At 44.2% G+C, this 22,995-nt stretch overlaps 1 protein-coding gene across 2 annotated transcripts in view; it reads left to right on the top strand.

Moving 5' to 3' along the window:
* The window catches only part of BCAN (brevican), a 923,936-nt gene that overhangs the window by 896,715 nt on the left and 4,226 nt on the right, over positions 1-22,995 (top strand). The gene's annotated exons all lie outside the window — the stretch shown is intronic.

The raw sequence follows: 22,995 nt of genomic DNA on the forward strand, positions 1-22,995 counted from the left end.
TGGCTGAAATGTATGGTATGAGTTGAAGCCTGGTAGTGCTGGGGTGCTCTCTGGAGCCTTAAACCAGGTTTCTGTTACTGCGCATATATCGATTTTCTCCATACTGAGGAGTGCCTTGAATGCATGCATTTTGAGGTTTAGACATCTGGCATTGAGTAGCATTACCCTCAGTTTTTTGTTACTTATGCTATTTACAGTGATGGGTTTGTCTTTTGAGCCTTGCCTAAAAAAGGCACTATGGGGGTGGCAAGAGCCTTGGCCAGTATTCGAAAGCCTAAGGGTGACAGGTGCAAGCCGTCTCTAGTGAAGCAGTGGGGCTTGTTGAGCATGTCACCCCAGGCTGACAGACACTGGATCCCCTATGAATGACACCAGAACCTTATCTAATTGTTGAAATTGATAATTTTTTCTTTATACCGTGGTATCATTCTTGGTGAGTGCAGGATGCTACTCAGGGTCAGGATCATAATAGCCTGGGCTATGTGATCAGAGAGCTCTTCCATGTCTCTTTTCATGTAGTGCGGGGAGGTATGACTCAGGTCATTCACACCAACATGGACAATGACAGAGTTGTATTTGTACTTGTTCTGGAGTGACCTGAGTGCTTGTGTTATGTGGCGGATCCTGGCACCTGACAGGCAGCAACAGTAACCTTCTCCTTGTTCAGCCTAGTGAGTGGGATGTCAGTGTGCCTGACTATAGAGTCACCTATTACTAGTGTGTTGGGTATATTATTTTGCCTTATGGTCTGTGATTTCATGGCACACTGGTTTTGTGAAGTATGTGTTTCATGGTTTGTGTTGGGGGGTGGAGGTTGCTTGGATGTCTGCTTTGGAGGTCTCTGTTGCTTTTGCAGATTTTTATTTAGAGCCTCCAAGTATGTTTTTGTGTATTTGCTGGTGCTGGTTTCATAGGTCTGTGTGAGGCTGTTGGTATGATGCAAGTAATTCCCTTCTCCTCTTGACTGTCTGGTCCAGTTTTGGGTTGAGAGAGCTTAGCCTCCAGATTGGTTGTATAATTGCATCTCTCACATGTATTAGTGTTTGGTGGTAGGAGGAGAGGGTTGTCTGTGTACATGAGGCAGTTGTAACATTGCCTCAAAATGCCCAGATTCACCAGTTGGACCAGAGAGTACACCTGAAACTGCCCTTTGGACATGTCTGGATAGGTACAGTGAGCTGTTTTACTGATTGGCTGGTAAGGTCAGAACTGCTTTAAAGTGCCTTAATCACTCAGTATCCAACCGCCGGTGTTCTGCCCAGCAACAAAATAAACAGCTCCTGCAAGACTTGAACCGAGGACCCTGCACACCATAGGCAAAGTTATTTACCAGTAAGCCATGACAGATACAACGAAAGTTGATGTTTTCAGAAACATATCATCCAGTCCAGTCATGCAACAGTACAGGGAATGTGTACCAACATCTAGATGTATGTGTGTGTGTAGATATATTAATATCTATACAGATACAACATATCTATATATGTATATATATATATATATATATATATATATGTCTACAACTATATATATATATATATATATATATATATATATATATACGTCTACAACTATATACATATATATCAATATATATGCACAGATATACATGCAAATGCCTACGTCGACACATATATATGTCCACACCTATATGTCTACATATGCACAGCATGTAACATATGTGTATGTAGATATATATCTATGTTGGTATATACGGACATAGTTTTTTATATATATATATATATATATATATATATATATATATATATATATATATGTTAGCAGATATGTATATCTATATAGGTATATATGGCCATACATCTATAGATAGCAATGGCATATTAACAAACACACATATGTCCACATGCACCGTTAATGTGGTTGTGAGGCCCCACACAATTTTCGTCTTGATTGAATAGGCATACCACCAACAGCCAAATATGTCTGCCCTGCAGTACACTACCAAGTGTTGCAGATCCCATAACCAGGACCTAACACATAGCCACAAGAAGTTAACAGTAAGCAATCCCACCTGTATGATGTCAGGCTGGTATTGTTAACATATCATGCAGTACAGTCTGCCTCCCATAGGAAATGTAATATGTGTAAGCCATCAACATCCCCAGTATACAAATACACAGACACAGATATGCAGAAGCATATATATATATATATATATATATATATATATATATATATATATATATGTATATGACTACACATACACGTGCAGATATATGTACAGTAAGATACATGTGTAGAAGGTGCACACAATATGGAACAGCCACTATGCCTACAGTTAACACCTGAACAATTGGACACTGTATGGGACACCCATACATATGTCAATCGTTGCCTGCAACATATACCCATAGTGAGGTCATAGGAAAGACACCACACACAGGTTTGCAGAAATGGAAAACCTTTAATTGTGTACTATTACAGTTCTATATGCCTTGTCATATAGCTATTGAGACACTGACAACCATATGAACAGTGTACTGTAACCATGAAACAGTTACGCTAATACAGTAGTCTGTAAAGATTCACAACTGTTGCTGTCCAGGCCAAGCCCTTCAAATTGTACAATAGTGAAGACAGACTGGGCCACAGCTTACCAAACAATCAACAGTATGTAATGCAGATGTATAGTTCAGCAGCCTCTATCTACACTCTGTACAAACTCAGTAGGCAGTAAAGACGTTATGTGATCCAATGGGTTGTAACTGTTACATAACAAGGCATAACTGACACCATCATGAGCACACCGACAAAATAAACAGTCTGTATGGCAGGAGGCAGTAGGCTTGCATTACCCCAATTCATGTAAGTAATGTAAATATAGGTGAAGTATACAGTACTATACATCCAGATACCTTATGGCAGCTCACCCCTGATACCCCCACTGTTTGTAACAGCCTAAGTCATGTATGGTGCTCCCCCCCAGACTCAATAATACAGGGCCACATACCACTGTTACATACACTGGCCTCTGGAGTGCATGAGGGCACACATATATTGTGTAGGTGATGCCCACACATATATGGCTCCAGCCCCACTGTATGTGTGGGGGATACAACAGCAGTGGACTGATGGCAGCAATGGCAGTGTGATATACTCACAGCCCACTACAGAACAACCCCCAACAGCATGACATATGTGCATAGTTTGGTATGTAGGTGGAGGACAGAGGTTGCAACACAGGCACATATGTGGAAAACTGTTGCCATACACTAAGCAAGTTGCTGGTGTTACAGGATAGTCTGCAACATATCCGTAGTCAGGGAATTGAGTTTAGAAACAAAAATGGATGTAGCCATGTACTGATAGCACTCAACACACACACACACACTGCAAATGTAATATCTGACACAGGACTTGTGTGGTGGACAGACAAACCATGATAGGCATATCTCTGTCCAGCAAGAGGAGTGACCCACAGTTGTGAGCTATGCAAACAGACGGCATTCCAAGGTAAACTAGTATGTACACACACACACACACACACACACACACACACACACACACACACACACACACACACACACACACACACACTGTAACACCAGTACTATACAAAGCATAACACAACTCTACTCACACTCTGTCTGTAGTTCCTGAACCTCCTACAAATATGTGGCTGCCCTGAGTGTGCCGGTTCTCCTGTAAGAGGTATTGCTACCTGCTGTCTGTAACACTGATGCCTACACACAGGAAGGATGTCCATCACACAGGTAATGTAAAGGGACCATGCCCACATGATGTAGGAAGTTATAGTGGGTGGTTGCCATGTCAGTGGTAATTTGAAGTACTACACATGTGTAATCATATCTATATGGCCATCTGGATAAGTATATGTACACATATTTCCACCATATGTCCTAGACATAAAGTGTAGCCCTACTCCAGCCCCTATAGTCCCAAAGTCATAGTGCAAGGGGATGTCACGTATGTATAGCAGGTATATTAGTACACTATTGCTACTATCATTGGGATTGTCTTCACAGACATGGTGTGTGTGGGAGGCCACATCTCCTTATAACATGTGTGCCACTGGCTACTGACAGACATCCTAAAGACATCATTGTAAAGTACCACTGCTAGCATGTAATGCCCCGGTGGACTGCAGAAGAGATACTGGCCAATATATGTGGTAATTCTGACACACCCTGTACAGTCCAGAGGTATACACATAAGCCCTTAATGCACAGCATGTGTACCATGCCTGACAATATGGATGTAGACAGCTATGTTGATGGGTATAACACATAACAACTGGTATACATTTGTCACCATAGGTTATGCATTCACACACTCCTGTCTAGCCTGACACATAATGACCCCTGGTACAGAGGTGTGCCATGGCCACATACTACCCACTAGATATTGACATACATCTGTACAGCATCCCACTGCTCTGTCTGATATACATGACTTGTAAGGGAGGCTCGGCAGCAGTATATCTGGCAAGTATCTGCACATGACATCTCACTGGGTGAGTACACTAAGCTTCTAGGCATGTAACAATGCACTGTGCAGGCTACAGGCAGACTGGCTCAACACTGACCTACATCTCTTATGGAGGAATGCACATGTACCTGCATATATTGCAGGCTCAACAGGCATATCACAGCACAGGGTAAGATCCACCTGTGTGGAGGTGCATATCCACAACCAATGTGAACACAGCCATAGCCACATATGTTAAGCTAGCATAATATTACAGTATATGGCCTATCTGTTCTACACCATCCTCATATGTGCCACTCACAGACTGACCCTACATATACTGGGCTGCTACACAGTTTGGTCTGATGGCTGTCTGTGGTATGGGGCATGTGTGTGTATGGCCGTACAAACATGTACGCCAATACGGTACCATACAGTGGGACAGCATGAAACATCAGATAGGAGGGGAACTAGAACAATGACATCTACCACAGTCTGTACACAGGCTGCAGTACATATTAACAAAACACACACTGTCAACATTCACCATAAGTGCACAGACCTCAGTACTGTACAAACATCCACAGAATGTCCAGGTTATGGCATGAAATATAAACCCTACTCTACATAACATGTGTAGCAGCCTGATATATCACTGGCTTGTTATCAGATATAATGACACTAATTATGGTGTACAGCACATATGCACCACTTCCTGCATGACATATGTACAAAGACTGACAGAGGTGTGACTGGGAGTACATACACAGGGCCAATATTGACATGCTGCTGTGATAACCTCATACATTTACTGTTGTAACGACATTTGTTGCAACATATGTCCTATGATGGATATGAAGTCAGTAACTGTCACGACCTTCACCATCTACAGACTGCAGTCCTCATACTACCTTCTGCAGTCCACAGATAGATGCTCCGTGGGTAACATATGAAACCAAAGGCACAACACTGCCCAGTCTGCATTTGACCCTACAGATGGGGATTCCTCATAACCATGGAACTGACATGGCAGGTATTGAGACATGTACGACAGCCATATCCAGACAAACACTGTGAATCCAACATTATTCCTAATCCAACATTATTCCTAATGCAGTATAGCAGCACTTACAGTCTGTAGTCAGGTATGACAGTTCACCCGCCTGTTTGTTGCCCTCTTTCCACAGTGTATGTTTTTAGAGGTAAATCCCCAATCCATCTGAGAAGCTGTTTGCCAAACAACAGTACTAGTTCCTGCTCATAGTGAATGAAAAGGGCCAACACCACCATGATGTTCCTAGATATTGGATTGTGTTTCTGTGCAGTTGGCTATGGGAATGTTACCACAGCTGTTCCATATGCAATCAGCCAGGGGAGGGCTGCAATTTGTGCAGAGGCCATCAGCTGATCTGAGCATCACTTAAAATACACATGCTGCTGCCTAAGCAAAGCAGGTGTTGGTCTCCACATCCACCAGAGAGGGAGTGGGTGAGGCAGACAGAGGCAAATACATGTCAGTGAGAGGTGGGCGAGTAAAACTGAAGCATATTTGTGTCATACACCTACCAGCACAGGGTATCAAACCCCTCACAACTATGTAGTGATATCACAGTTTGATGCAGTTATTGGATGCACCACATGGGTTACCTGGTGTGGAGCACTCAGAACATATATGTGATGGTGAGAGTCATCTGCAACAGGGATACGGTAGCTATATGGTAGGTGACGTACACATGCCTGTTCACTTGAACAGGTGCCAGCATCAACACAGCCACACTCTCACAAGGACGCACACACATTGATATACTAAGTAGGGCCAGGAGTACAGCTCAGTAGTGGGATTGCCACAACACATCACTGTGCAGGTATCACATGCACCACATACGGAGGTTGTATGGGCAAAGATTATGAAGAGGTCTCAGACACCAGACAACATGCTTTGGTATGCTCATGGGGGTTGTAGTGAGTGTGTATGTGGACATACGCACTATACAACACACACACACAAACACACAGGGTGCCAGTACTGACATGCATGGGTGCATGTCTGCATGGGTTTGTGGTGGTCAACTGTGCCAGCAGGCTATACAAGTGTAGGCGATGGGTATACCTTGGCATCTGACCACATGACAGTGGTCTGCATTGCGGCTCAGGGCTGTAGTTTCTGCATTTGCCCACACAGGTGTGTATTGTATCCCCCATCCCGTCATCTGGGTGACTAATGTGTGTGGTCAATGCTGTGCATCACTTGCCATGTATGTGTTCCTTAGTCCATGACATGGATGGTGTCTAGGATGTGCACACCTCCCACATGCATTTACAGTGACATGTGAAACTGTACCTGGGGTGTCTGGCCATGTTGCGAACACAGATTATCATCAGATGTGCCAGTCTTACCCACCTGTGGCATGGACTGGTAATGGGCAGCAGGTTTACTCTGCCCCTACATTGATAGCATGCTAACAGCCTTCCCTGGTGTCAGTGGCATCTGTCCATACAGGGCATGTCAGGCATGGTATGTCTGTTGTGGGTCACGTGATGGCACCACAGGTGGTGCAGGTGTCCATTGGGGAACATGGGGGAGGTGCACTGTCTGCATGTACGTGCATATTGGACAGATATCGGGGGTGACATGCCCTCTGTAGGCCACTGATATCACTCCATAGTTACTATCAGTGGCCAATATGCAGTGGACTACCCACATATTGGCTGTTGCCTAGGCATGTGTGTGTATGAGACATGGGTGAGAGTGTGCTCTGGGTAATACTGGGGTTGCTAACTGTGATTGCCTGGCCTTGATATCACATGTATGGGTGTGGATGTGCACCCCAGCCTTCTCGGCTATTTCACAGCTGTTATCCCTGTACAGTGGACACTGTGATATGTACTAGGCCACCATATAAGAATTTTGCAAAACCTGCCACACATTGGGCCCAGGTGTCACACATGCACATCCACCTAGGATATGAGTTACACACACACACACACACACACACACACACACACACACACACACACACACACACACACACACACACACACACCTGTCATGTCTGGGAGTAGAACCCCTACTTAACTAGTATGCACCACAGACATTACTGGAGTACTCCTTCCCCAAAGGTGTATTTCACACTGAATGACATCAGCAGGATTGCCAAAGTAGGCCATTTGAAAGTACTGCAAGTGACTATCCTAAAATGCATTGCTCCCTACACAGACAGTGAGACACACACAAAACATCCACAACCGACATTTGTGGGTATAGAACCCCTGACAGAGTTCTCTATCACACTACAGCATGGAGCTGTTATAGAACACACCACAGGGATTACTGGAGTACTCTTTCCCCAAAGGTGAATTTCACAATGAATTACATCAGCAGGATTACCAAAGTAAAGCATTTGAAATGTACTGTGAGTGGCTAGCCTATGATGCATTGCTCCGTAGACAGACATTGAAACACACACAAAACATCCAGCGCCGCCATGGGTGGAGATGGAACCTTACCACAGTCCTAATTCACACTCCAGCAGTACACAGTTACCGGACACGCTACAATCAGAAACAGACAGACACACACACACAGTTGCCAAGTCTGAGGTTAGAACACCTAACTAACTACTTTATCACACTACAGCAGTACGCAGTTACAGGACGTGCTATGGGGAATTACTAAGCAACAACCTTCCCAGAGGTGTATTTCTAGGTGCGTGCATTAAGCAGCCTTGCCAAAGTTGAGTATATGACTTGTGAGTAGTTTGAGTACCCTAAAAAGCATTGCTGTCTACACAGTCAGAGATGGACAGACACACACACAAACCCACAGTTGCCAAGTCTGGGGTTAGAACACCTACCTAACTACTTTATCACACTACAGCAGTACATGGTTACAGGATGCACTACAGGGATTACTAGGCAGCAACCTTCCCAGAGGTGTATTTCTAGGTGGGTGACATCAACAGCCTTGCCAAAGTTGAGTATATGACTTGTGGGTAGTGTGAGTACCCTAAAACGCATTGCTGTCTACACAGTCAGAGATGGACAGACATGCACACACACAGTTTCTAAGTCTGGGGTTAGAACACCTACCTAACTACCTCATCACACTACAGCGGTACGCAGTTACAGGATGTGCTACTGAGATTACTAAGCAACAACCTTCCCAGAGGTGTATTTCTAGGTGGGTGACATCAGTAGCCTTGCCTAGGTTGAGTGTATGAATAGTAAGGAGTGTGAGTACCCTAAAAAGCATTGCTCTCTACACAATCAGAGACAGACAGACACACAAACACTCACACACACACACACACACACACACACACACACACACACACACACACACACACACACACACCTGCTAAGTCTGGGGTTAGAACACCTACCTAACTACTTTATCTCACTACAGCCGTACACAGTTACAGGACGTACTTTGGAGATTACTAGGCAACACTCTTCCCAAAGGTGTAGATCTAGGTGGGTGACATCAGCAGCCTTGCCAAAGTTGAGTATATGAATTGTGAGGAGTGTGAGTAGCCTAAAAAGCATTGCTCTCTACACAGTCAGAAACAGACAAACACACACACAAACACAGTTGCCAAATCTGGGGTTAGAACTCCTACCTAACTAGTTTATCACACTACAGCAGTACATAGTTATGGGACGAGCCATGAAGATTACTGGGCTACAACTCTCCCCAAAGTGTATTTCACATTAGATTACCTTAGCAGGCTTGTCATAGTAGGGCTATGAGGAGGACAGTGTATGCATGGGCCATAACCCATTCATGTACGGGTTGACATGCCACATGCAGGCACATGCGGGGTCATATGTCACAGATATGTGTATACATCTGCTAGATGACTACTTCCTTGTACAGTCATGTTGCACAGCTGGCACGTGCGCCACATAGTCTGTAATGCTGACAGATACTGTTGGCTAGTATCTGCAGTGAGTGACATCTGCACCTCATGTGTTTGGGGCCCTTTGGCTGTGCGCTGGGTGGGACAGGCCTGGATGGCTCCTTGTCACAGTGACCCTCTTCCACACATCTATGTATGTCTACCTTTGGCTTATTATAGTGTGTTGTCCTGACATATATGTCTGTATTCCTATCCACTGTGTGTGCAAGGCATGAGTGGTGCATACTGATGAGTGTCTGCTCTAACAACTACTACTGCCAGATATGTCTGGTCCACTGGTGTTTGCAGTCACGGCCTTCATGTGTTTCAGTGTGTGAGCATGCCCAGTATGACCTTTCAGTATGTTGTAGACTGACATTGCCTTCATTTCTCTAAGTGTGTGAGTATGCCCAGTATGGCCATCTGTATTGAATCTGTGAATCGTGTCCAGGTAGTGTGTGCTGCAGTGCTGACCTTTGTGTTGTACAATGACAGGTAGCATGCTGTCACTACTGGGTATCCATCGATCATTTAGCTTTGACTGTTACTACATTTCTGCATAGCGGGGGGGGGGGCGGCACAACTGACTGTTTCTACATTTCTACACAGGAGTGGGGGGGCACACCTGACACTTATTACATTACTATGTAGGATGGGGGGGCACACCTGACTATTTCTACATTTCTACATAGGGTTGAGGGGCACACCTGACAGTTATTACATTACTATGTAGGATGGGGGGGGGGCACACCTGACTATTTCTACATTTCTACACAGGATTGGGGGGGCACACCTGACTGTTACTACATTACTATGTAGGATGGCGGGGCACACGTGAAACATGTACACATTCGCTATGACTGTACTGATATGCCAGGTACTCCATTTCATTCTGTATTGCTAACTATCATGCTGCCTAGAGGCATACCAGTGTACTACAGATCTTGGCTTTGGTTGCCCTACATATTATTGTCTGCCTTCCTACCCTTCGGAACTAACATCCCACTGCCTGCTGTGCTGTGGTCTGTCTGTCTAGGCCTGGGGGGGGGCTTAACCATAGCCATCATTCTGGGGCAATGCCACAGGCTCTGTTTGGGTTTGTCTACACCTGTCCTGCTGGCTGAGACTGTTGTTGGGTATGTGAACCATCCTGACTGGCATGTGTGGGTCATATGGACACACATGTTACACAGCACATTTCCTGCAGTGGGTTTTGTCACCCTGTGTAGTACTGGCTACTATGATGTCTCCAGTATGTGTTGCAGATGTCATGGTGCCACTGTGGGTGTCTACTGTCTGCGGCCATAACATTAAGCCACCCAATTCCCCTTGCATGCTCACATCCATGCCATAGCTAAAGGTAACAACACATTCTACTCCATTTGGCAATTGGTAGGTTGATTGACTTACCTTGAGGGTGTGCCAGACTTCCAGATAGTGCTGGAGGGCTGCCTATGTCAGATGCACTTAGTACACTCCCTATACATGGTTGAGCACAGGTAGTGTCATATTTGGCATCCCTTTTACTGTATGTGCGAGTCAGAGAGAGAGGTGTCATTCCCTGGGTCCCTACTGTGTCAGTGCATGTGCTATGCATTGCCTCTTTGCCAAGGCCAGGACATACTGGGCATGCTCCTTCTGCCTACTGGGGCAGGCTCAGGCTGTTCCTCCTCTGGGTCGCTCTGTGCTTGTGCAGGCTTTGGCATTGGTGGGGGGCTGTGTGGCCTTGCCCCATGCTGTTCCTGCTGCAGCTATTTCTGCAGGATCATATTGTGTAGCACAGCACATACCATAACAATTTGGGTACATGTAGCTGGTGAATACTGCAAGGCTTCATCGGATGTGTCCAGACACCAGAACCATGACCTGAGCATACCAAACACATGCTCTGTTATACATCTGTCCTGTGCTTGTGCCTCATTATGGTGTTGTTCAGATGTGTATGCATTTCTTATGGGTGTCATCAGCCACGGCTCCAGTGGGTACCCAGCATCCCCCACTAGGTGACCATAGGGGATGTCCACATTGGCAAATCTCTGGTACAGATGTGTCAGATGCCATATGTGGGAATTGTTATAGCTTCCAGGGCAGCCAGCACACACATTCATTATAATGCCCTGGGCATCACAGACAACCTGGCAGTTGATGGAGGGGATGTCCCTGCGGTTGATGTAGGCCATACCCTGCTCACTGGGTGGTGCTTTAATGCATATGCGTGTGCAGTCTATAGCACCCACTACCCCATGGTATTCTGCTCTTTGGTGGAAGAGACGCATATTGCTGGTCAACACCTCACGGGTGTTGAGGAAATATACATGCTCACTGGCATATGCTGACATGGCATCCAGGAACTGGTGGAATACTCTTGATGCTGATGCCTGTGAGATCCCCATGATATCCCTAGTTGTGCTTTGGGAGGTACCTGTGGCTAGTATACCTAGGCTTACACATACCTTGGTGTCCACTGGGATGGGTTTCCCTCGGTCAGTTTGGTGTGTCAGGTGTGGCCGGCACAGCTCAACAATTTGCTGTAGGAGGTCTCTGTCCACCCTATAGTGCTCCACTATCTCTAGCTCATATAGCCCCTCATAGGTTACCCTGGGTCTGTACTCTCTTCTCCATTTCCTCATTGTGGGTTGTTCGGCAGCATTCACATCCTCACCACCTTCAGCCTCTTGCATATGCTGTTCTATGTTGCCTTCTGCAGCCCTTCTCATTTTGTAGGTTTGTTTGTTAAGATTTCCCCACTTGTATACACCGGTGGTGTAGAGTGTGGGAAAAACCTGAGGGGAAGGTGTTTGCTTGGTTTATAGTAGTGTTCTGGGCTGGGCTGGTCTGCTGCCTGTGTAATTGGCTGATTCTGATACATTTCACCTGCCAGCTAAGTTAGTTCTCCTTGAATACCTTTCTACTGCTATCTTCCCTTCCCATTGCCTTCCTGTTTAAGCCCGTGTGTGCGCCATGCAAACAGAGTGCTCATATGTGCACACTGCTGCTATTCCTTGGTTTAACTTCTTTTTTCTTCCTGTAAAACCCGGTGCGTGGTGCGCACACCCACTTAGGCTTTGTAAAGAGTGCTAGGCAGGTTTAGATATACCATCTAGCTTAGCTGTGTTAAGCTAGGAGCACACCCGAGCCACAGGGCTCCAATCCGCTTACAGTATGGCTGGCTCACCCACCCATGATGTCACCTACCTCCTAGTCTTGCACTCTACTTTTCATACTCTTACACTTTTGGGACCTGCCTTACATGCTGGGAAAAACTGGGATTTACTATCCTTTTCCTAATTTGCATAGTATTGCCTGTGAATGCAGAGTGACATGTCTCACACTGTGCCTCCCCCCTTAGCTACCACTACTCACTGGCCAGGTTGTCTTTTGCCTGCCATTGACTTGCATGGTGGAATACTGATTTTAGTTAGACTGGTTTTTTGGTTTATTTTCTTATTTCCCCACCGATCCCGTTTGCGCGTCGCTGCCCTATGCTTCAATGGCTGTGATCGGCGGACATATCATAATAGTTGTATTTTGTACATTTTGCATTGTTTGCAATGCCAATGGCCTTCTACTTGGCCATTGGCATGCTTCCTCAATGATATGCAGCCTTTATTTGGAGCTGTCATAGCTCCGTTTTGGATTTTGCAGTACAGTACTCGGTTACTAACCGAGTACATTTCTGCATATTATGCTAGCCCTGCACGCCCTGATTCCTGGATGGCAGATTTACCTTGTCTGCATGGTTTTCACCTGCAAATGGGGTGATTTGCATACGGGGGCTGGAGCACATACGTGGATCGCTCGGCTGCCATATTGGCCAGATTTCCTCTTACACTAATCATGCACGCAGTGCAAGCTTTTGAGAATCCAGGGGAGAATTATTTCTTCATACTGCAATCCACCTTTTTAAAACTTAATTGCAGATATTTGCTTTCAGTCTCCAATAGGCAGGGTCAGCTTTAAGTGAAATAACACCCTAGGCAAAGGACTCCACTGTGCCCCCCATGTTTGGCTTTATTGGCCTGAATTTGGCCATAAGACTTAGAAAGAAAAAAAAGTCATAAGCATTCATAACTGTTATATAGCTGAAACACCTGTTGTTCTTAAACTGCCATTTGCATATGTCCCATGTCTATCTAATACAAGAGGTTTAACGAATCACACATTGAAAATTCTAGCTTGGCTAAATGTAATCAATTATTTTTATACCAAAGTCTGAGCATCAGTGCCTTGGTCTTGTACTGAGATTTTTAGTGGGTCTATACCCTGGCCAAATTTGCCACAGAAGTATAAGTAAAAGATAAAATTAAAAAAATCATGATTATGGAAAGAAATTCAGTGTTACTGTTCAATTTTACTTTTTCTTCCATCCTTTTAACACATCCCAACTGACCAGAACTGCAGTCTAAACTGTTTAGGAAATAGTCTGGAGCTGTTAAACCCTCTCCAGAAGATGTTAGGGTTCTAGTTGCTGTGAAGTGTATTTTAGAGGTTTTTTTTTTAGCAACCTATTCATCCAATGATGGCCTGAGCAATAATCCTAATTAAGGATAGTAATTCATTTTTCATTTAATTTAATAATGAAATAAGATGTACCCAAGGCTTAATGCTCAAAGCTGACAGAAAAGCAGTTCACAATAAACTAAGATGATAAATACCTGTGCGGATACATACATCATATCTGAGAATAGTGCATGCCTATCTACCCCACCTTAAAAATAGAGATAGTTGTCTGTGAACCCCTCTTTGGTGTTGGATTGGGATAAAAGTGAAGATACAAATTGCCATTGTCATATATTATTGCTGTCATATGTATACACAGCATTCTTCTCCCCCCAAAGACAGCCACCACCTGTGGGACAAAAATGAAAAAGCAAATATAACAAATTTTAACCTAGTCTAGTCTGACATGTATAAACATTATGTCTTCTCACCCTCCCACAAAAGATAGCCACCTGTAAATGCATCTGATATTTGATTATGAAGAAAGTAAAAAAATAATCATGCTAATGTTTCCAAGTTGTTATCCTTAGACAGTATATTGCCCCAATGCAAGCTGTAGTGACCGTCTGTGCACACCTCTGAAGTTTGGGAGGAAAGGTATAGAAATAACAATCTTACATTCCCCAGACCACCACCTTTGCACACCTTTGAGGTTTGGGATAAAAATTAATGAAATAATGACATTATTCCTCAGCAACCTTTCCCTCCCACACGCAAGCTATAGTAACTCTATGCAGTCCTGTGTTGCAAAATTCTACCACACAAGGGAACTTATTTTTACTTTAGGAAAAGGGAGATATAAGATGTGTGTTTTTTTCCTTTAAATTACCATTTCAACTAGTATGTCGATCATATAGTGTGATTTTTTGCATATTAGACAGCTTCAAAACTCACATGTGATGAGGGAGGGTCAGAAAATTGTGTTAAGGGGTAAATCAAGCTTAAAATAGGGGCATACCTCCAAAAATAAGGATATCCTGTGTTATAGTAACTCAGACATGAAAATGTTTCTCCAAAATAGGGACAGTTGAGAGGTCTGTTTTAAAATTAGCAGTTAGGTAGTGTTGGGTGTGTGTGCATATATGTATGTGTATGGCTGCATGTGTAAGTGTATGTCTGCTTGGGAGGTCACAGCAAGGTGGTTACGGAAGAGGGATTGTGTGTGCACACCCACGTGTGCACGTGTGTGTGTGTGTTTGTGTGTGTGTGTGTGTGTGTGTATGTGTGTTTTGTATGTGTGCATTTGTGCATGTGTGTGTGTGTGTGTGTGTATGTTTTTGTGTGTGTGTATATGCATGCATGAATATATGAATCTATGTATGTGTGTGGGAGGAGTGGGGTTTGAGGTTGGGGGCACTTAAGAAAAGAAATCATGGTTTGCAGCAAGAAAGACTTAGGGGGCACTAGATACCAGGGATACAGTTCTTGGCATGCTGTAAAAGCACTGAAAAGTTTAAAACCTGTACACTTCCAGCTTAGACAGGTGATATTAGTCCTCTGCACCACCAAAAGTCACCAGGAATATGTGAAAATCGTACTTAAATTTGCTTAAGTGTCTTAAAGTGAAAGGGGAGAAAAAACTTTAAACCTTGCACCCTTTTTACACAAAAAGCAGGAGCATTAACCCATTACACTTAATTAATTATTTTTGTTATATGATAAGAAGTATAAAGATCTAGTGTCTGACATGATCCAGAGCTGGCAACAGTACGCAAGTTACAAGGGACAGTGGTGTAAGCTTCAATACAAAGCCAGGAAGCATATTTGATGACACCAGGATGACTTGGCAAACTATTACCAAGACTCACTTAAAAAGTTAATAGGCAAGCAACTATAGCATCAATGTGCAATCTATGGACACTAACAAGAGTGCAAATCTAAGGTCTGACATTTTGACTGACTGCAGTGATCTGTGATTTACTATAACAGGAACAAATAAATTAAAAGAGACATCTGAGATGTTCTGATGCCTAAGGGACAGGTAAGAGATATGCAGTGTATCTGAGTGTATGTGTGTTTGAATATGTGTGTGGGAGAGTGAAGGGGGAGGGTACATGTGCCAATGTGATGCATTGGCCACCAATGTTAACTGCCACAAGAAAGTGCTGATTTGCTATAGTCTCATAGATCTAAATTCTCCTGGCTGTGTGCAGAGTTGGAATCTATTCCCATCTGATATTCCAAACTGATAAGTACACTTTTTGCAACTCAATTTGCACTGTGCTGTATTTATATATTTGCTTTATTATTTATATATTTGCTGTATTGTTTCTGTCCTTTGTTGTCTACAACAGTCTGCATATGTTTGTTTGTTCTGATTTCCTGCCAAGGAGTGTATCATATAACTGATACCCCCTCCCTATTTGCATCTTGTTCTTCTACTTGGTGGCTTTGCATTTGCCTGCCCCTACTGTAAATTTGATCTGGGACACTCCTCCCAGTCTAGTGTCATTAGCTCATTCTACCTAATACAGAGAGAACATTTGAGAAGGCCAACCCACCTAGTTTCTTAACCTTGAATTATCTTCTGCTCCTCCTTTCATCCATTTCCACTTTACTAAAAAAAAAAAAATTCTAAGCATGTTTCCTGCCTTTCCTGTAACTAGTCTAGTCCAGATACAGATTTGCTGTATCCAGGGCTGCTTGTATGCTTCTGAGCCCCCCAAGCCTTTCTGTGTTGGAGGGAAGCTTTCTAGATTATCAGTGGGAGTGATAAGCACTAAGAAGCCTATCTACCACAATAGGAGTGGTTTCTGGCCCAGAAATTGTAGTTTATTGGCCATTTGGGCAGTTTTTCCATCTCTTTCAACTTTCTGGTTTAAAAGCCCACGTTTACGCTTGTTTCCCACCTTTCCTGTAACTAGTCCAGTCCAGATACAGATTTGCTGTATCCAGGACTGTTTGTAATGTCTGAGCCCCCCAAGCCTTTCTGTGTTGGAGGGAAACCTTTTAGCTTATCAGTGGGAGTGGTAAGCACTAGGTAGCCTATCTACCACAAGAGGAGTGGTTTCTGGGCCAGAACTTGTAGTTTGTTGGCCATTTGGGCAGTTTTTCCATCTCTTTCAACTTTCTGGTTTAAAAGCCTACATTTGCGCTTGTTTCCCACCTTTCCTGTAACTAGTCTAGTCCAGATACCGATTTGCTGTATCCAGGACTGTTTGTAAGCTTCTGAGCCCCCCAAGCCTTTCTGTGTCAGAGGAAAGCCTTCTAGCTTATTAGTGGGAGTGGTAAGCACTAGGTAGCCTATCTACCACAAGAGGAGTGGTTTCTGGCCCATAAATTGTAGTTTATTGGCAGTTTGGGCAGTTTTCTATCTCTTTCAACTTTCTGGTTTAAAAGCCCATGTTTGCGCTTGTTTCTCACCTTTCATGTAACTAGTCTAGTCCAGATTTACTGTATCCAGGACTGCTTCTAAGCTTCTGAGCCCCCCAAGCCTTTCTGTGTTGTAGGGAAGCCTTTTAGCTTATCAGTGGGAGTAGTAAGCACTAGGTAGCCTATCTACCACAAGAGGAGTGGTTTCTGGCCCAGAAATTGTAGTTTATTGGCCGTTTGGGCAGTTTTTTCATCTCTTTCAACTTTCTGGTTTAAAAGCTCACATTTGCGCTTGTTTCCCACCTTTCCTGTAACTATTCTAGTCCAAATACAGATTTGCTGTATCCAGGACTGTTTGTAAGCTTCTGAGCCCCCCAAGCCTTTCTGTGTTGGAGGGAAGCCTTCTAGCTTATCGGTGGGAGTGGTAAGCACTAGGTAGCCTATCTACCACAAGAGGAGTGGTTTCTGGCCCAGAAATTGTAGTTTATTGGCTGTTTGGGCAGTTTTCCATCTCTTTCAACTTTCTGGTTTAAAAGCCCACGTTTACGCTTGTTTCCCACCTTTCCTGTAACTAGTCCAGTCCAGATACAGATTTGCTGTATCCAGGACTGTTTGTAATGTCTGAGCCCCCCAAGCCTTTCTGTGTTGGAGGGAAACCTTTTAGCTTATCAGTGGGAGTGGTAAGCACTAGGTAGCCTATCTACCACAAGAGGAGTGGTTTCTGGGCCAGAAATTGTAGTTTGTTGGCTGTTTGGGCAGTTTTCCATATCTTTCAACTTTCTGGTTTAAAAGCCCACGTTTACGCTTGTTTCCCACCTTTCCTGTAACTAGTCCAGTCCAGATACGGATTTGCTGTATCCAGGACTGTTTGTAATGTCTGAGCCCCCCAAGCCTTTCTGTGTTGGAGGGAAACCTTTTAGCTTATCAGTGGGAGTGGTAAGCACTAGGTAGCCTATCTACCACAAGAGGAGTGGTTTCTGGCCCAGAAATTGTAGTTTATTGGCCATTTGGGCAGTTTTTTCATCTCTTTCAACTTTCTGGTTTAAAAGCTCACATTTGCGCTTGTTTCCCACCTTTCCTGTAACTATTCTAGTCCAAATACAGATTTGCTGTATCCAGGACTGTTTGTAAGCTTCTGAGCCCCCCAAGCCTTTCTGTGTTGGAGGGAAGCCTTCTAGCTTATCGGTGGGAGTGGTAAGCACTAGGTAGCCTATCTACCACAAGAGGAGTGGTTTCTGGCCCAGAAATTGTAGTTTATTGGCTGTTTGGGCAGTTTTCCATCTCTTTCAACTTTCTGGCTTAAAAGCCCACTTTAGTGCTTGTTTCCTGCCTTTCCTGTAACTAGTCTAGTCCAGATACAGATTTGCTCTATCCAGGACTGTTTGAAAGTTTCTGAGTGGTGCCACATTCTGCTCTTTAATTTTTCCCTTTAATCCTGCTAGTTCTCTCCTCTGCTGCACTTTTACTAGCTTATTAGTCTAGCACTTTACCAGACTTCTTATAGCAATTATTGTCCACACAAAAGTGCTACCAGCACTAAACATTCTACAAGGAAACAGCTCTAGTACTTATTATTAATGCCCACCGCTCCATGCATGTTTAAAGGTCAGCTCCCTGTGCATTCTCCTATTAACGTGGTGAACTTGGGCATCCTGAGGCAATGTAGCTACTGCATCATATACACTGACAACCCTCTCCTCTTAGACTTGTGAGAGATGCACTTATATATCCAAATTGGAAGCCTCGCAATTTCCAGCCAACACCGGAATAGCTGGTCAAGAGGAGAAGGTCAACACTTGCACCACACCACATGGAACACATAGCCCTCCAGAACACACACCAGCACTGCCTTCACATAAAAACACAAACCACACACCCACCTTCATGGGGGCTCTGAATAAAAATCTACACAAATAGCAGAGACCTCCAAGGCAGAAATGCACTCGGCCACCACAACACAACACTAATCATAAGACACATAACTCTCCTAAACAGTGTGCCACTCAACCAAAGCCCCTAAGGCAAAAGAGCATGCCCAACACACTAGTCATAGGTGACTCAATAGTGAGGCACACTGATGTCCCACTCACTAGGTTGAATAAGGAGAAAGTAACAGTCAGCTGCCTGTCATGCACCTGGATCCAACACATAACGCATGCACTCTGGTCCCTCAACAACAGGTACAAATATGACTCTGTCATTGTACATGTGGGTGTGAATGACCTGAGATGTACCTCCCTGGACTACATGAAGAGAGACATGGAAGAGCTCTCGGATTATGTAGCCCAGGTGGGTATCACCCTAGCCCTGTGCAGCATCCTACCATCACCCATAATAATACCACAAGCAGAAAATGATTGATTTCAACAATTGGCTAAGTTTCTGGTGTCGTTCTAAGGGGATCCAGTATCTGTCTGCCTGGGATGACATGACTGACAGACCTCGATGCTTTACCAGAGATGGCCTACATCTGTCACCCCTGGGCTTCCAGATACTGGCCAAGACTCTTGCCACCCCTATAGCGCCTTTTTTAGGCAGTGCTCCAAAGACCAAATTACCACCGTAACAACTACAAACAAATGCAGTCTGAGGGTCATGCTGCTCAATGCTAGAAGTCTAAATCTCAAAATGCACTCGCTCGAAGCACTTCTTAAAATGGAGAACATTGACATTTGTGCCATAACAGAGACCTGGTTCAAGGTAGCAGAAAGCACCCCTGCACTACCACACTATAACTCATTCCACACCTTTTGGCCCCAGAACTTGGACCGAGGCTCCAGAGGCGGTGGTGTTTCCATATTCATAAAGGACGCACACACCTCCAGACTGGTAGCCCAACATAATGAATCTGAGATACTTCAGGTGCAACTAACATTGGGTATGACAGCGATTCAGGTCATAGCCTGCTATAGGTCCTCAACCATGTCCCAAGACTCACACTCCACATTCCTAAGCATCCTGGAAAATATTAGGGTCCTACCTAACAGTCTCATACTGGGTGACTTCAACTACCCCTCCATTAACTGGGAAAACTACACATGTACCAATACACTTGCCCAACATTTCCTGGAATTCATAATTTCCATGAACCTATGAATCCAATGCCCTGAACCAGCTCGGTCTTATCCCCACTAGAGGTAGCTACATCCTTGACCTAATCATTACTAACATGGGCGACTGTTGCTCTACACCAATAGTCATCTCCTCCTTGGTTAGATCTGACCACAAACTAATCGCCTTGGAAAACCACACCCCCCTATAAAGGTAACCACCATGAACAATTTCTCCAAAGCTAACTTTGGGCTGCTAAAAACAGAGGTGGCTAACTGCATGGTATCCATGCAAATGGAGAATAGTTGCATGACCACTGAAGCATACACCAGTGCACTGTACAAGCACTTGCACAAATGCATGGATCTCGCCATACCCAATAGAACCAAGATGCTCTCCTCCAAAAAAAAGGAAGCCAATTTGGTGGTCCCCTGCCATAAACAAACTCTACAACAGAAGGAGGAAACTGATGCAGAATAAGGTGAAGTCCCAAAACTGGAAAAACTCCCTTATCAGCCTCAACAAAAATTTGAGATCCTTTATCAAATCCTCTAAATCTAGCTATGAAAACAGAATTGCAGTAGATAGTAAAGACAACCACAAGGCCTTCTATAGTTATGTAAAGAATCTCCATGGCAATAACCAGATTTGCTGTGAGCTACTGCACAATGGTATCTCCTATACCCAGCCAACAGATATTGCCAATATACTGGCTGACAGATTCAGTGCCAACTTTATCCCCCCCTCCAAAGGACCAGTCACAATACCAGTAGATTGCCAGGCACCCCGTATTACTGCTGCACAGGTTAAAACAGCACTGTCCAAGGCCAAGAATACAGCTTCTATTGGACCTGACAATATCCCTGGCTGTGTTCTACATGAACTACAGAGTGAACTGGCACCTCACCTGTGTGCCCTGTTCAATCACAGCCTCACCTCAGACTTTGTAACTACTGAATGGTGCACTGCTACAGTCATCCCTCTCCACAATGGAAGAGCAACTACAGACCTTGGGAACTATCACCCCATTAGCCTGATGAGTCTGTAATGCAAAGCTATGGAATGCATCATCATGGACCTAATAAACAAGGGTATAGGGAATCTCCAAACTCTGGATCCCACACAGTTTGGTTTTGTGAAGGGTAGATCATGCCCACTCAACTTGGTCAACTTCTTTGAGTCAATCACCAGAGCTGTGGATGAAGGCAGGGTGGTTCATACAGCCTACCTTGATCTGGCCAAGGCCTTTGATACCATTTCCCACTCAGGAATCATAGAAAAACTCACTAAGCTCGGCATCAACCCCTATATCACTAGGTGGGTTGCAAACTGGCTCACAGATAGAACCCACAGTGTGAAAGTAGCTGACTCCAAGTCATACTGCCGACCAGTCATGAGTGGAGTCCCACAGGGTTTGGTCCTGGGTCCTCTCCTGTTTGGTATCTACTTATCTGAAGTCCAGGCCAACATGAAGGGACTCTGGCTGACAAAGTTTGCAGATGATTGCCACTAGAGGTAGCTATTATTAATTCAAGTAATATTGACATCCTACAGAAAGGCCTCACTGAGACCAATGACTGGTGTTAGAACCATGGCCTTAAGCTCAATGTCAAAAAATGTGTTGTCATCCCCTTTGGGAAAAACCTAGTTCCCATGAATTACCACATTGATGGTAGTCCACTGAACACAGAAGGTGTTATAAGAGATCTGGGAAGACAGGTTGACAGCAACCTCTCTTTTGACCACCACATTGCCACTGTGGTCAGTAAGTCCTTCTATGTAGCACATCTCATTACTAAGGGTTTTGCATCCAGGAAGAAAGTGGTAATTGTCTCCATCTACTCTTCCCTCATTAGGCCAATCATTGAGTACAATGCCCCATTTGGCATGTACCTCACTAAACACCTGCAACAACTGGAAAGGCCACAAAAGTACCTCACAAAGAGGATCCTAGGCCTTAAACATTTGTCCTATATAGACAGACTCAAAACACTCCAACTATTCTCTGTCGCATATTGCCTATTTAGAGGTGATCTCTGCTTGACTTACAAAGCCATGTCTGACCCAGCATTGTTAGAAATGTTACATCTAAAGAAATCCCAATCCCTCCGCACCACACACTCCAGAGACCTCAACCTCATTACCACAATCAACAGAGCATGCTGGAGGAGCAGGTTTATATAACCCAGAGACTGCTCATGCTATGGAATAGACTTCCCATGCATGTCAAGCAGAGCACCTCACTGGCCTTCTTCAAGAGAAGTCTTGATGAGTGGATGGGAAATAGAAAATTCACCCCAGGGATCACTCCAATGGCTTTACTCGACAGAGGCACTGGGACCTAAGGTCGGGTGGCACAATGCCAGAGTAATGCTATGAGCTAGGCTTATAAAAGCTTTAGAGCCATTAGCCTAGTACACACCTATGAACCTATGAACCTATTAAGTGTTTCATAGACATGCAAACTAGCTGATAATGAGGTCTATCCTCATTGTGGCTAATGTGTCTCAGAATCACATTTTTCCATATTATGAAGAAAGCTCCTTTTTATAGCAACTCTTGACATGAGCTCTTGGGCATTTTCTGAATCCTCAGTATGATCCTTGCACAAAGAAGTTGAGAGCTATGACATCCACTGTGACCATCTGGTTGACTGCCAACACCTTAAAAGAATACCTCGTTCTGCCACCAATTGAAATTTCAGTTTCTCTCTTCACACTGTATTCACACCAGACAGCACTGAGTTTACACTTTGAATGTTGTGAGCTTCCTGCCCTGTCCTGCT

This window comes from Protopterus annectens, chromosome 8.part0 (assembly GCF_019279795.1).
Source record: "Protopterus annectens isolate FY-2018-M chromosome 8.part0, PAN1.0, whole genome shotgun sequence".
Classification (NCBI taxonomy): domain Eukaryota; kingdom Metazoa; phylum Chordata; order Ceratodontiformes; family Protopteridae; genus Protopterus; species Protopterus annectens.